Consider the following 12,922-nt stretch of genomic DNA (forward strand, 5'->3'; position numbering starts at 1 on the left):
GGAAAGGGACTAGCACTGAAGCTTGATAATAGAAGGCTTCTCTGGCATGGGTGAGGCCCTGGGTTGCCAACAGCACCATCAAATCCAAAAGGCAAATGAATTGACATATTTCCGATAAAGACATGCAAATGACCCACAAGCAAATGAAATGCAAATCAGAAATGGATAGCAAATCAAAGCTGCAATGAGTTATTACTTCACACATTAGACTGGTCATTATTTAGCAAGGATTAGTGGTGTGAAGAGACAGGAACCCTTCCGTGTTTACGGAGATTGTGAAACAGTGCGGCTGCTATGAAAAGCAGTATGGAGAGTCGCCAAAAAATTAAAAATAGAGTACAACAGGATCCAACAATTCCACTTCTGGATATGCTCCAAAGTAATTAAAACCATGATCTTTAAGACTTATTTGCCTACCTGTGTAGGCACAATTACAACAGCTAGGGTGTAGAAGCAACCTAAGTGTTCATGGACAGATGAATGGGGAAAGAAAGTGTGGTATTAACATGCCATGGAATATTATGCTGTCATATGTTGCAACATGGGGGACCCTGGAGGACTGTCTTAGCCCATTTGGGCTGCTGCAGCATGGTACCATGCCTGGGTGTCTTACGAACATAAATTATAAGCATAATTCAGGAGGCTGGAATTCCAACAGGACCTAATTATCTCCCAGAGACCCCACCTCCTGATACATCCATCGCCTTGGGGGTGGGATTTCAGAATATGAACTTGGGGGGAGGGGGGGCACAAACATCCAGACATAGCATTAAGAGAATCAAATCTCTGAACCTAAAAAGCTACACCAAAAACAATGTGGTCTTCTCTGAGCTTCCTTTCTCCCTTTCTTTGGGACTGCTTTCAGTTCTCTGTGGCGTAAGTATAGATAGCATGGGGGACCAGGAAGGAGGCCATCCAGCCTGGCTGGGCCAGTCGAGGAGGTGATGTTGGAGTTGAGTGTAAGTCATGGAAACACACTGAGGGTGGGGAGGCGCACACCAGGCAGAGAGAACAGCTTGCACACAGGTGGCGAGCCAGGATGTGAAAGAGGAGTGGAGATTCATGGACTGAGCCTCACCACTTAGGTTCTGCACTTTATCTTGGTCTTCCAAGGCGTTTACTCAGTAGATGTTTGTTGAATGAATAAGCAATTGTGTAGGCAGCAATTAACAGTGAGGGGAACATATTGGGACTTTGTTACCATTGCATATGTGTACTTTTTAAATATATGTGGCCACAGGGGTCAGAACTAAAGCAATGGACTTGCTCTGTATGTTTAGAGAACTTGAAGTTGTCAGCTCAGGAGGAGGTGGGAATCTGGGACAGATAGACTGTAAACTGCTGGTGGTGCTACCTGGTAGAACAAGATCCTGGAGCAGGCGGTAGGAAGGGTAGACATGCCTAAGCGAGGCCTTTTTCCCATTAACTGTCACCTTGCTGATCACCTGACTATGCTAATCAATTTTGGCAGGATTTTTGCTTTACAGGGGTGCTGATGGTGTAAGATCCAGTCCAAGTGTGAATGTGTGGGCAGGAGAAGACCAAAGACCCACAGCTCCAAGACAGGCAGAAGTTTTCCTTCCTCAGTCTTTTGGTTCTGTTTGGTTCTGTTTTGGATTGGATGTAGCCCACCCATCCTGAAAAAGGCAATCGGCCTTGGTGTGTCCACTGATTCCATATTTCACAGACACAACCAATAATGTTTAGCTCTATGATACCAACATATCTACGCAGAAATTAACCATCACAGATGCCGACCTAAAAGGAGACTTGACAGCTCCCAAACTAGCTCTTTAGCTTTCTGAAAGGCTGCCAAGCTGTTTTCCGCAGCATCTGTACCATTTTACGTTACCACCAGCAGTGCTGAGGGCTCTAGTGTCCCCACATCCTCACTCATAGCCATCCTAGTGGGTGTGAAGTGACATCTCATTGTGGGTTTTCTTATTTTTGGTGGTGTGGGGTTTTGAACTTAGGACTCTGCTGGGCTTGCCGGGCAAGCTCTCTGCCTCTTGAGCCGTGCCCCAGTCTTCTTACTTTAGTTATTTCCAGGTAGGGTTTTGTGGTTTTCCTAGACTGGCCTGGACTGTGATCCTACTACCTGTGCCTCCCTCACAGCTGGAATGACAGGGGCACGCCTACATGCCTAGCTTTTTTTATTGTTGAGATGGACTCTTGATAACTTTTTGCCAGGACTAGCCTCAAACCTTGATCTCCCAGTCTCCACCTCCACTGTAGCTGGGATTGTAGGCATGAGTCACCACCTGGCTCATGTGGTTTTGATTTGCATTTCCTAATGACTAATAACGTACATTCTGGACCATAGACCCGTCCCAAGATAAGATCTTCAAGTATTGTCTCTGACTTTGTGTGTTGTCTTTTACTTTTTTGATAGTATCCTTTGAGACACAAAAGTAAGTGGATCTGTGAGTTGAGTGACACATGCCGTACTTCCTCTCCTCTACAGTCTTGAGTTGAGTCCACATTGCTCACTAACTCATCAACGTCAGTATATCCTCTTGACATGGATTGCATAGAGAATAGTCCCTAGGAATTTACAGAAACCTTCAGAGACTTGGGCTTTCTACTGCACAGCTCTGGCTTTGGTCTGAGGAACTGTATTTCAACTCAGGTATTAGAAATATCAAGGTGCTGCCTCGACCACGACTCAGACTCACGCTTGAAAGTTGATGGGCAAGGCAAAATTTAATTCTGCAGAAGGGTGTGCCTCTGACCAGAGTCAGGCAAGCCAGCACCCTGGGGTGGAAGGACCACTTCAGTTTTTATCCCGAATACAGGACTGCCCCTTGCTCTAACAGAGGGAGCTCGGGTTCACAGTCTTTGTGATTGACTAAGGTTGAGGCTTAGGGGAGAGCATAGGGGAAGAGCAGACATGATTGGAGAGCATGGACACAAAATTTAATTTTGTTGATGTACTCAAAGACAAAGGGGTGATCCATGAGGTAGAAATTCTAGGATTTTGGGGAAACTGAGGCCTGAAATGACTGTTTGACCTGAAATGACTGTTTGATCTGAAATGGCATCACCAAGTATATAATTAATCCATGAGTCAAGAGGACCTTGCAGCAGAGATTCCTTTGGACAATGAGTATCTTAAAACTAGCAGTTTGAGTTTTAGGACATCCAAATGACAAACAATTCCCTGTTTAAATGCAGAAACTTCACAGTTTTTAATGTGCCACCAAGCACATAGACACTGGGGAAATTAGCTAATATCCACACAATGACAGACATATTCCGTAGTGTGGTGCTGGGGATGGGAGAGAAGAGGGTCAAACCCATGACCCCAAATTAAGCCTCATGCTCTACTGACTCTTTAACTGAAAAGACCCAATTTAGTTGATCCTCCCACAGGTCAGAGGGCTCCAGCTCTCGTTTGGGTTAGACACTCTTAAGGAAATACTGTTTGCTATTTTTTTTTTTTCAGTACCAGGTGGTTTGAACTCAAGGTCTTATCCTTGCTAGGCAGGTGCCCAGCCACTTAGCCATGCCTCCATCCTTTTTATTTAGTTATTTTTCAGATGGGGTCTTGCATTTTTGCCTGCGGCTGGCCTCAGATGGCAATCCCCCTGCCCATGGCTTCCACAGGCACACACCATACCTGGCTTATTAATTGAGATGGGCTTTAACTAATTTTTTTTGTCTGGGTTGGCCTTGAACCATGTTCCTCCCAATCTCTGCCTCCCAAGTAGCTGGGATTACAGATGTGAGCCACTGTGCCCAGCCTGTTTATTATTCTTCATTTTAAATCTTGTTGACTACTTTTTATTGCAACTAGCACATTAGGTTAGCCACATTTGGGGCAAGAAAGACTTCTGTGATTCAACTGAGAATCACCGTGAGAGCATTATGCCTAGTGTGGAAGGTATTGAGTTTAAAAAACACATGACAGGAAAACACGATCCACAGATGCTTTTATTAGTCATCCCAGTAATTCTATTTGGTACATTGTGAATAACCAAAGTTCCACTTTTGGGAATTTGTAATTAATCTTAAGAAATAAACTCTTACCGAGAAAACTGTCAAAAGAAGAGAATGAGTATGCTAACAGTAATAACTGAAACAATATTCTTTCATTAAAAGAAAACATTTTTACATTCTAATTTTACTAGGCCTTTAAAACATTTTCCTTGACAAATGGAGTCATTTTCTAGTTATAAAAGCAATGCATGTTTACTATAAAACACTTAGAAACTGTAAAAGAATGTAAAATAGGATTTAAATGTCATCCATAATCTTTGCAATCAGTGTTAAAAGCTGTCAACCTTTTGGTGTGATTCTACCTCAATTTTAAAAGTACATACACACAGATACAAAAAGGTATATATATAGTTTTAATTTTTTTTTAGCTATATAAGTGATGAACACACGCTCACTATTAAAGCTTCAGACATCACAACGGTGGCATGCCCTCTCAGCTTGCTCTTCCTGTCACATACCCCTCCTCGCAGAGTGACAGGTTTCCTCTTTGCTGTGTGTCCACTCAGACTACTGGGCACTCATTAAAGAAAGCAGGGCGCTCGCTTTCTAGAAAATTTCCAATAGAGGTAGCTGTTCCACCGTTCCCTAATGTGTGAGTTGCACTAAGCAGGTGTCATTTGCACGATGCAGACTGGCACATCAATTTACGCGTGTATTTAGCTCTACCAGGTAGTTTCTAAACTAAATAAAATGTTCATCTTATTTATGTTTTGGCATTCAGATTGAACCCAGTGCCTCATGCATGCTAAGCACACGATTTACCACTGGACTACACCCCACTCCCCTAAATAGGAAGAAAAGAGAAGACGGGGAGGAAGGTGGGGAGGGAGGCAATAGAATTTTCTTCCTTCAACTTCTTTTTGTTGGTTTGTTTTCTTTGATCTTCAGATTATGTCGTTTGTACAGGATATTGCTGCTCGGTATAATTATGGGGGAAAGAAATTCTTGTTGCTGTTGGTAGAAATATAATTGTATGTTTTCCCTTGAGAAGAAGATAAATCAGATTAAATGAAATAAGCAGTGAGAATGAAACTTTTATTTCAACTGACAATACTTCAATTTAAAATTCTAAACAGTTTAAGATTATATCAAAATAAAATCACAATATTTGAAGTTTCTTTGGAAAGAGACTATTTGCATTTAGATATTCTGAAAGTACTTGTTTTTCTCAAAGAAATCGTGTTAATATTTTCAATATTTTGTTTTATTTGTTTATGTTTTGAGGTATTACTTTAGCTATTTGGGGGATAGTGTGTCACATTTATGCCTGAATGGCCAGGACTGCCATCCTCCTATTTAGGGCTCCCAAGCAGTTGGGATGACAGGTGCTCACCTCCAGACTAGCTTAATGGTTGAGATGGGGTCTCAAGAACTTTTTGCCTGGGCTGACCTCCAGTCACAATCCTACCTTCCTAGTAGCTGGGACGCAATATTTTATTTTACATTTTATTAATTTAATTTAATATTATTTGATTTCAATTTTATTTTTTAAATTTATTCTTTTTTTTTTTTTTTAGTACAAACATCCCAGCAGTAGCACATGGTGGGTCATTGCTGAGGGCATGGGGGCTTTATGGGAGAGGGGATGTGGGCAAGGGAGGAGGAAGTTTTCCCCATCCCAAGAAGGTGGGAGGGAACAGGGCTGGTGGAGTGGCTCAGGCAAGCACTAGCAAGTGTGAGTCCCTGAGTTCAAACCCCAATATCTCAAAAAAAAAAAGAAAGAAAAAGAAAAAAAGATGGAAATTATCCTGCTATCCCTGACAGTGGGACATACATGGTCTCTGTTTAGAACACAATCCAAGTGGGAAGACACTAGTGAATCACAAAGTCGGGGAGGGCCACACAAGCCTGGGTATAAGCCCAGAAACCAAACAGACACCTGGGGCAGGTGCCCTACACATTCATAGTGAACTCAATTTTATTTTTAATTTTACTTTGATGTGTTCCCCAGGCTAGCCTCAAGCTCCTGAGCTCTAGCGGCCTTCTGGCCTCAGACTCCTGAGTGCATGGGACTCCAGGCATGTGCCACCATGCCTGGTATCACATTTTTTAAGACTAAATTTCACAACAGCTCCCAATTAAGAGAACACACCGAAATGAGCCAGCAGATTCAGTCTGTTGTGATGATTTCATAGTGGTTTTGTTCATACAACTGTTAGCAATTTGTATACTAACTCAAGTATCCCAAGATGACTGAGGAGGCAGTGAGGTGTCTTCATTATGAGAAGTTTCCAAATAAGTGACTCTCATTCAAATGCCAACACTTTTCATTTTTAACCCTTGGAATAGAATCTCTAAAATAGAGAGTATTGAAACCTGAAATTTCTTATTCTTCAGTAAGTTGTTTTTAACCCCCACAGAATTGTCTGTTTGTTCTTTGATTTTTCTCTCCCCAAACAGCTAGGTGTGTTTTTTGAAGCACCTAGTACATATGTACTTGATAAATGCTCGATGGAAAAAAATGATGACAAGACTGTCATTCTCTACCTGTCATTTTGCATGTAACTTTCAGGTCCCTCCCATTCATGTCCCCTGTATTCCCCCACCCCACCCCACACATACACCTAGTAAGCCCCTCATCTCCATCTTTCTTCAGCTTGGCCCTTCTAATATGCTGCCTACAAAACAAAATACCCAAGTTTATTTATTAAAATTATATAAATTGGCAGGTAATTAACAGTGGCATCCAAAATGAGGGCCAAAGGAGCTTGGTCTTGGGGGCTTTCTGACCGCCATTGCTACCTCTCAAACACAGATTCATTCTTCTGAAGACAGCCCAAGACTGGGGCATAGCCTTCTAAAATGTACAAGTAATTGTCTACAAGAATGTTACAAACAAGTATGGTTTATAGTAGTGAAAACTTGAAAACGTCCCAATTGGAGATTAGCGAATCTGGACTCATGAGTAAGGTAACAGTGAGCTACATGACCAGATTCAAGGAAGACTGTGGAAATGACAGCTGTGAAATGAATGTCTGTCTAAAAATTTATCTTGAATTTCAATGAATCCATATCAATTTACTTAACAACAAAAAAAGATGTTGTGAAAAAATATTTAGTGTTTTGAAAACATGTTTACTTAATCACGTGGTTAAGTGAAATAAAATTGTGACAGGAGTTTTAAGCCACAAGCCCATCGTCTCATATCAGAAGAATAGTCTTGACCCAACTCTCTCCACCTTCCTGACTTCTGACTTCCGTGGGGAACTCCAAAAGCTAAACTCCCCTGGAAAGGGGTGGGCAGGGAGCCTGCAGATGTATCTATGAGGGTGACCCTGGATAGACAGGGAAAGGAAGGGTGGGAATGACCCCTGGAGGAGCCAGCAAGCCACAATGAGCTCAGCCTTCATGCCTGAAGTTGTGGTGACTTGACCAAAGTATGGGATTTTCCTATCACAGAGTCATTTTTGTTCAGACTGTCACTGCATTAGTTATTTGTAAAATTTAACTTGAACTCCACATTTGAGGTGTACCAGACCACTTTGCACTCATTGGTGGATTTTACATGACAGGATGCACAGTATTCAAATGTATGGGGGAAGGGAGCACTTGGTAAGAAGAAGTGTGCTCTGTCCCTAGTCTTTGAGGGGATGAATGGAGACATCTGTCTTACAAATTCCTGTCAATATGGCACAGGGACATTCTATGGAAACATGGCTAGCATGTATGATACCCATGGCCACTGCTGGAAGGACAGGAGTGCCCTGCCCCACAGGAGCCAACACCCATGGGTACACATGGGCACACATACTTCCTTAGAGTTTACATGTGAGGTAACTCACTAAAGTTTTTAGTACGTAGGCATGTGTTAAAGCCATCTTGTACTGTGCTGAATGACCAGCATTTGAAACTAAATTTGACATGCTGAGTGGACATTCTTTAGTGAACTGTTATTTGGGTGAAAATAATTAGTGGCTTCTTAGTAGAAGCCAGCAGTTGTTCGCTTCCAACTCCCACTCATTCCCACCCTTAGATGGCTTCCCACTTCCCTCTCAGTGTAAAACCAGCAATCCCCAACCAAACCATTCTTTTCTCTGCCAGGGCTTTTGTTGTTGTTGCTGTTGTTTTTAAAGTCAGGAAGAAGAGTTTTAAAAGAAAATCCCCTGATACTTTTCAGTATATCACATTTCAGTATTGGACATTTAAATTTTTTTTAGTCTTTAGATAATTTTGGAAATAGTAATTATTCATCATATTGTTTTTTAAGTACCTACTATGTGTTAGTGTCTTTGTCCATTTTGTTTTGCTATAAGAAAATACCGGAGACTGGGGGGTTCATAAGAGAAAGTGCTTTATTTAATTCACAGTTTTGGAGGCTGAGAGTCGAAGATCGGGTGGTCCCGTCTGCTTGACCTCTGATGAACCCTCCCTCCACATAAGATGGCATCCTCGTGGGAGCACATGCAAGCAGCATGTTCAGACAGATCACAAAACAGGTCAAGATCATTAGCAGGACAGGAAGAAAGAGACCAGGGAGGAGCTAGGTTGGTTGTTTTATAACAACCTGCCCTCAGGGGAAATAACCATTCTTGTGAGTCACCTCCCAGAAGGCCCTGCCTCTTAAAGATCCCACCACCTCAATACCCTTACAATGGAGCCAAGCTTCCAGCACCTCTTCCTTTGAGGGATAAATCACATCCAAACCATAGCAGCCAGGCACTGCAGATCCTCTGTCCAACCTCCTCTGACATGTGGCTGTTTATGCCTCGGCCCTCACTATCTCCAAACTTCTCAGGCTCCAAGCCCGTGCTCACTTGTTCATACTGATTCTTGAGACTTGGAATTGCTCTCCCTTTCTTGGGTGTGGCCTAAGCCTCCCAAAGTCTTTGGGTTTCTCCAGCACACACACTGAGCTCACCAACCTCTGCACCACTAGTGTTTGCTGTGGTCTCACACACTTAGGCCAGTCGTCATAAGCTTCCCTCTACTGTTGCTTTCTGACTGCTGCGCTGTGTGTACAAACTATCTCCCGAGCACATTATCAGTTTCTGGAGTGGGGGGGTCAACCTCAGGATTTAATGCAATCGCTTTCTACAGATATGACAGGCCCTCAGAAAAATTCCTGTTATCCCACAAACGAAGGATAAATCATAAAATAGAGACACAACTTCTAAATTGATATACCAGGCCTCTTGCTCTGTTAGAAAATATAAACAAGTAAAGATGAATGCTGACTTTGTCATTCTATCTGCCAAACAGCAGTTTTCAGTCTTTGGGCAATTGTTTATAAACTGATTGAACATGACATCATACTTGCAAGCCATTTATGTGTTCTAGTATCACATTCTGGAAGCATGCTAGGAAGGATCTGTGGCTGGTTGCTTCTAGAGTTTAAAACTACGGCCTGCATGGTGGTTGAATCATTAAAGTCCCATTCCATCAGCTCTTCATCCCAGAAACAGCATCCCGGGCCGTCAACCAAGTTAGTCTAGCTCTGTTTGTTTCAAATGGGATGGCCATCCCAACACCATAATAAACTCCAAATGGGGTGCAGGCAGGTCTGATCCTAAGAAATTCCTTTTTTAAGAGGCAGTAAATGTCATCAGACATCTTAGAGAACATTCCTTCCAGAGATTGCTTTCTCAGTGACTGAACTCAGACTACAGAGGAGAAACCACGAAGGGCATCAGGCATCTTGAAGAGTCAGCGGGCAGCTCTAGGGTTCTTGGGCTTGGCACAAGGGAAACCAGCCACAGCCACGTGTCATTGACAGCATCTCCTTGAAACTGCTCTGAACTTGAACATGTAAGATGGACATAATTAAAGCACCGACTGGTAAGTTTGTATTTTGTTGCAATGGCCATTTGGAAGTCCATCAGAGCCAAGTGGACCACGAGTATACCAAACGCCAAGTCTAAGGCCAGACACCAGTGGCTCACGCCTGTAATCCTAGTGATTCAGAGGTGGAGATCAGGAGGATCATGGTTTGAAGCCAGCCTGGGCAAATAGTTCCCAAGACCCTATCTCGAAAAACACCCATCACAAGAAAAGGGCTGGTGGAGTGGCTCAAGGTGTAGGCCGAGTTCAAGCCCCAGTACTGCAAAAAAAAAAAAAAAAAAGCCAAGTCTACAGAGAAGTACAGGAATTGGTCCCCACCCATGTACCGGCAGGATCACAGCTGTGCCTCATGACCCGTGAAATGCTTGGGAGCCTTGTTAGTGTGAACTGCACTTAAAGCCAGGCCCAGGCAGCATCATGAAGAGTTACATCAACCTTGGTGGCCTCAATTTCCACATCTGATCTGTCATTCCTCCACCCCTTTTTTAAACTAGCCATCGTCTGTCTTCATCTTCTGACTCTCAGGAAAATGGATGAAATCAACTGTGGTTTTAATGGAGTTGTTGCTTATTCCAGGAAAACTGGGAAATGGGGATTGGGAGTAAAATATGAAGCCTTCTACTAGGAATTCAGGGAACTCTTGTGATAAAGGATTTACACTTCATGTATTATCTTAGGCACAGGACGGGGACCTGTGTGCCTGACATTCATGTCAAGGGACATTCCCTCTGTCTGCACTTGGGTCTTTTGCATTCTTCCTTCAGAAAGTTCTGGCTTTGGGCCCCTGGCCGTAATGTGGCCTAGCTCTACCCTGCTTCCCAGTTGGGTCTAGCTGGAGAGGACAGCCCAGAGCCCAGACCCATGTAGATGTGCTCAGGACAACAGATGAGTCTTGTGACATTGCCCATCCATTGCTAATGGAGACAAAGAATTGAAAATGATTGGTCAACCATTTAACAATTTACTGCTGAGACTGTCCTTGCTCTATATGGCACAGAACAGGCTTGGCCACTTCTTGCCCCACACAGCCTAGACAAGGCTCCAAGGAGCAGCAGCTGGCCAACGTTTGCTGCCCTCTCTGCTCCAATGTCTTCTGTTAACAGTCAGACAGGCCTTCGGCAACTATTCAGAGGGGCTCTTTAATATGGGAATGAAAAATAAAGCAAGAGAGTTGTTTAAGAGTGACTGACCGCAAACTTGAAAGTGATACTCCCTGGAGTGTTTTGCATTTAAGTGTGTGTGTGCTATACGTATGTAGAGGATAATGTAGTATTACCTGTAACCCCTTTGTTACAAAGATGGAAAATCTAAAATGGCTTAAAAGCCAAAGGATTTTTTTCCTGTGGTGGTGGAGCTAGAACCCAGGCCTCAAGCTTGTTCAAAGCATGGTGCTCTACCATTGGACTACAGTCTCAGCCCCAGGGAACTAATTTTGACTCAATAAGTAAAGGAAGACAATCGAGCACAACTGAACCCAAAGGTTCTAGTGATGCCTTCTGGGCTTGGTCCTTCTCTGTTTCTTCTTTTCCTCTCTCCTCCTGCTGTCCTCCCCCTCTCTCTCCCTCCCCCTTCTCAGCCCCACCCTTTTTATTTTGTTGGTACTGGGGATCAAACTCAGGGCCTGGCACTTGCTAGCCTGTTTCTTAACTTTTCTTTTCTCTGTGTGGAACACACTCTCAGATATCTCCCAGTGGGCATCCTAGTGACTATAGGCTCTACAGGCTCATACCCTCCAGCCTCAGGTCTAGTGAATCGCTTCCCTTCTCCAAAGAGCCTAACAAATATCCAGTTATTCAGGAAAGATCTTGAACTAATGACTATGCTCGATAATGTGTTCAAGAGATAGGAATTAGAGGGCTTAACCCCACCAGACGTGCATATGCTGAAGGTATGTGAGGAAACTCAGAACTACACCACAAAGCTGTAGGCCAGATATTGGACAGGCAGAAACCATGAGGGCCAACCACATAATTCAGTTCTAAATGCTGCTAACTTCTAGACATTATCAATAGCTACAGCAAGGTAGCAGGATATAAAATCAACATAGAAAAATCATTAGCATTTCTATACACTAACAATGAGCAAACTGAAAAAGAATGTATGAAAACAATTCCATTTACAATAGCCTCAAAAAAAATCAAATACCTAGGTGTAAACCTAACAAAAGATGTGAAAGACCTCTACAAGGAAAACTATACACTTCTGAAGAAAGAGATTGAGGAAGACTATAGAAAGTGGAGAGATCTCAACATAGTAAAAATGTCGATACTCCCAAAAGTAATCTACATGTTTAATGCAATTCCCATCAAAATTCCAATGACATTCATTAAAGAGATTGAAAAATCTACCGTTAAATTTATATGGAAACACAAGAGGCCACGAATAGCCAAGGCAATACTCAGTCAAAAGAACAATGCAGGAGGTATCACAATACCTGACTTCAAACTATATTACAAAGCAATAACAATAAAAACAGCATGGCACTGGCACAAAAACAGACATGAAGACCAGTGGAACAGAATAGAGGACCCAGATATGAAGCCACACAACTATAACCAACTTGTCTTTGACAAAGGAGCTAAAAATATACGATGGAGAAATAGCAGCCTCTTCAACAAAAACTGCTAGGAAAACTGGTTAGCAGTCTGCAAAAAACTGAAACTAGATTCATGTATATCACCCTATACCAAGATTAACTCAAAATGGATCAAGGATCTTAATATCAGAACCCAAACTCTAAAGTTGATACAGGAAAGAGTAGGAAATACTCTGGAATTAGTAGGTATAGGTAAGAACTTTCTCAACAAAACCCAAGCAGCACAGCAACTAAGAGATAGCATAGATAAATGGTACCTCATAAAGCTAAAAAGCTTCTGTTCATCAAAAGAATGGTCTCTAAACTGAAGAGAACACCCACAGAATGGGAGAAAATATTTGCCAGCTACACATCAGACAAAGGACTGATAACCAGAATATATAGGGAACTTAAAAAACTAAATTCTCCTAAAACTAATGAACCAATAAAGAAATGGGCAAGTGAACTAAACAGAACTTTCTCAAAAGAAGAAATTCAAATGGCCAAAAAACACATGAAAAAATGCTCACCATCTCTAGCAATAAAGGAAATGCAAATTAAAACCACACT

Source organism: Castor canadensis, chromosome 4 (assembly GCF_047511655.1).
Source record: "Castor canadensis chromosome 4, mCasCan1.hap1v2, whole genome shotgun sequence".
Taxonomy (NCBI): Eukaryota; Metazoa; Chordata; class Mammalia; order Rodentia; family Castoridae; genus Castor; species Castor canadensis.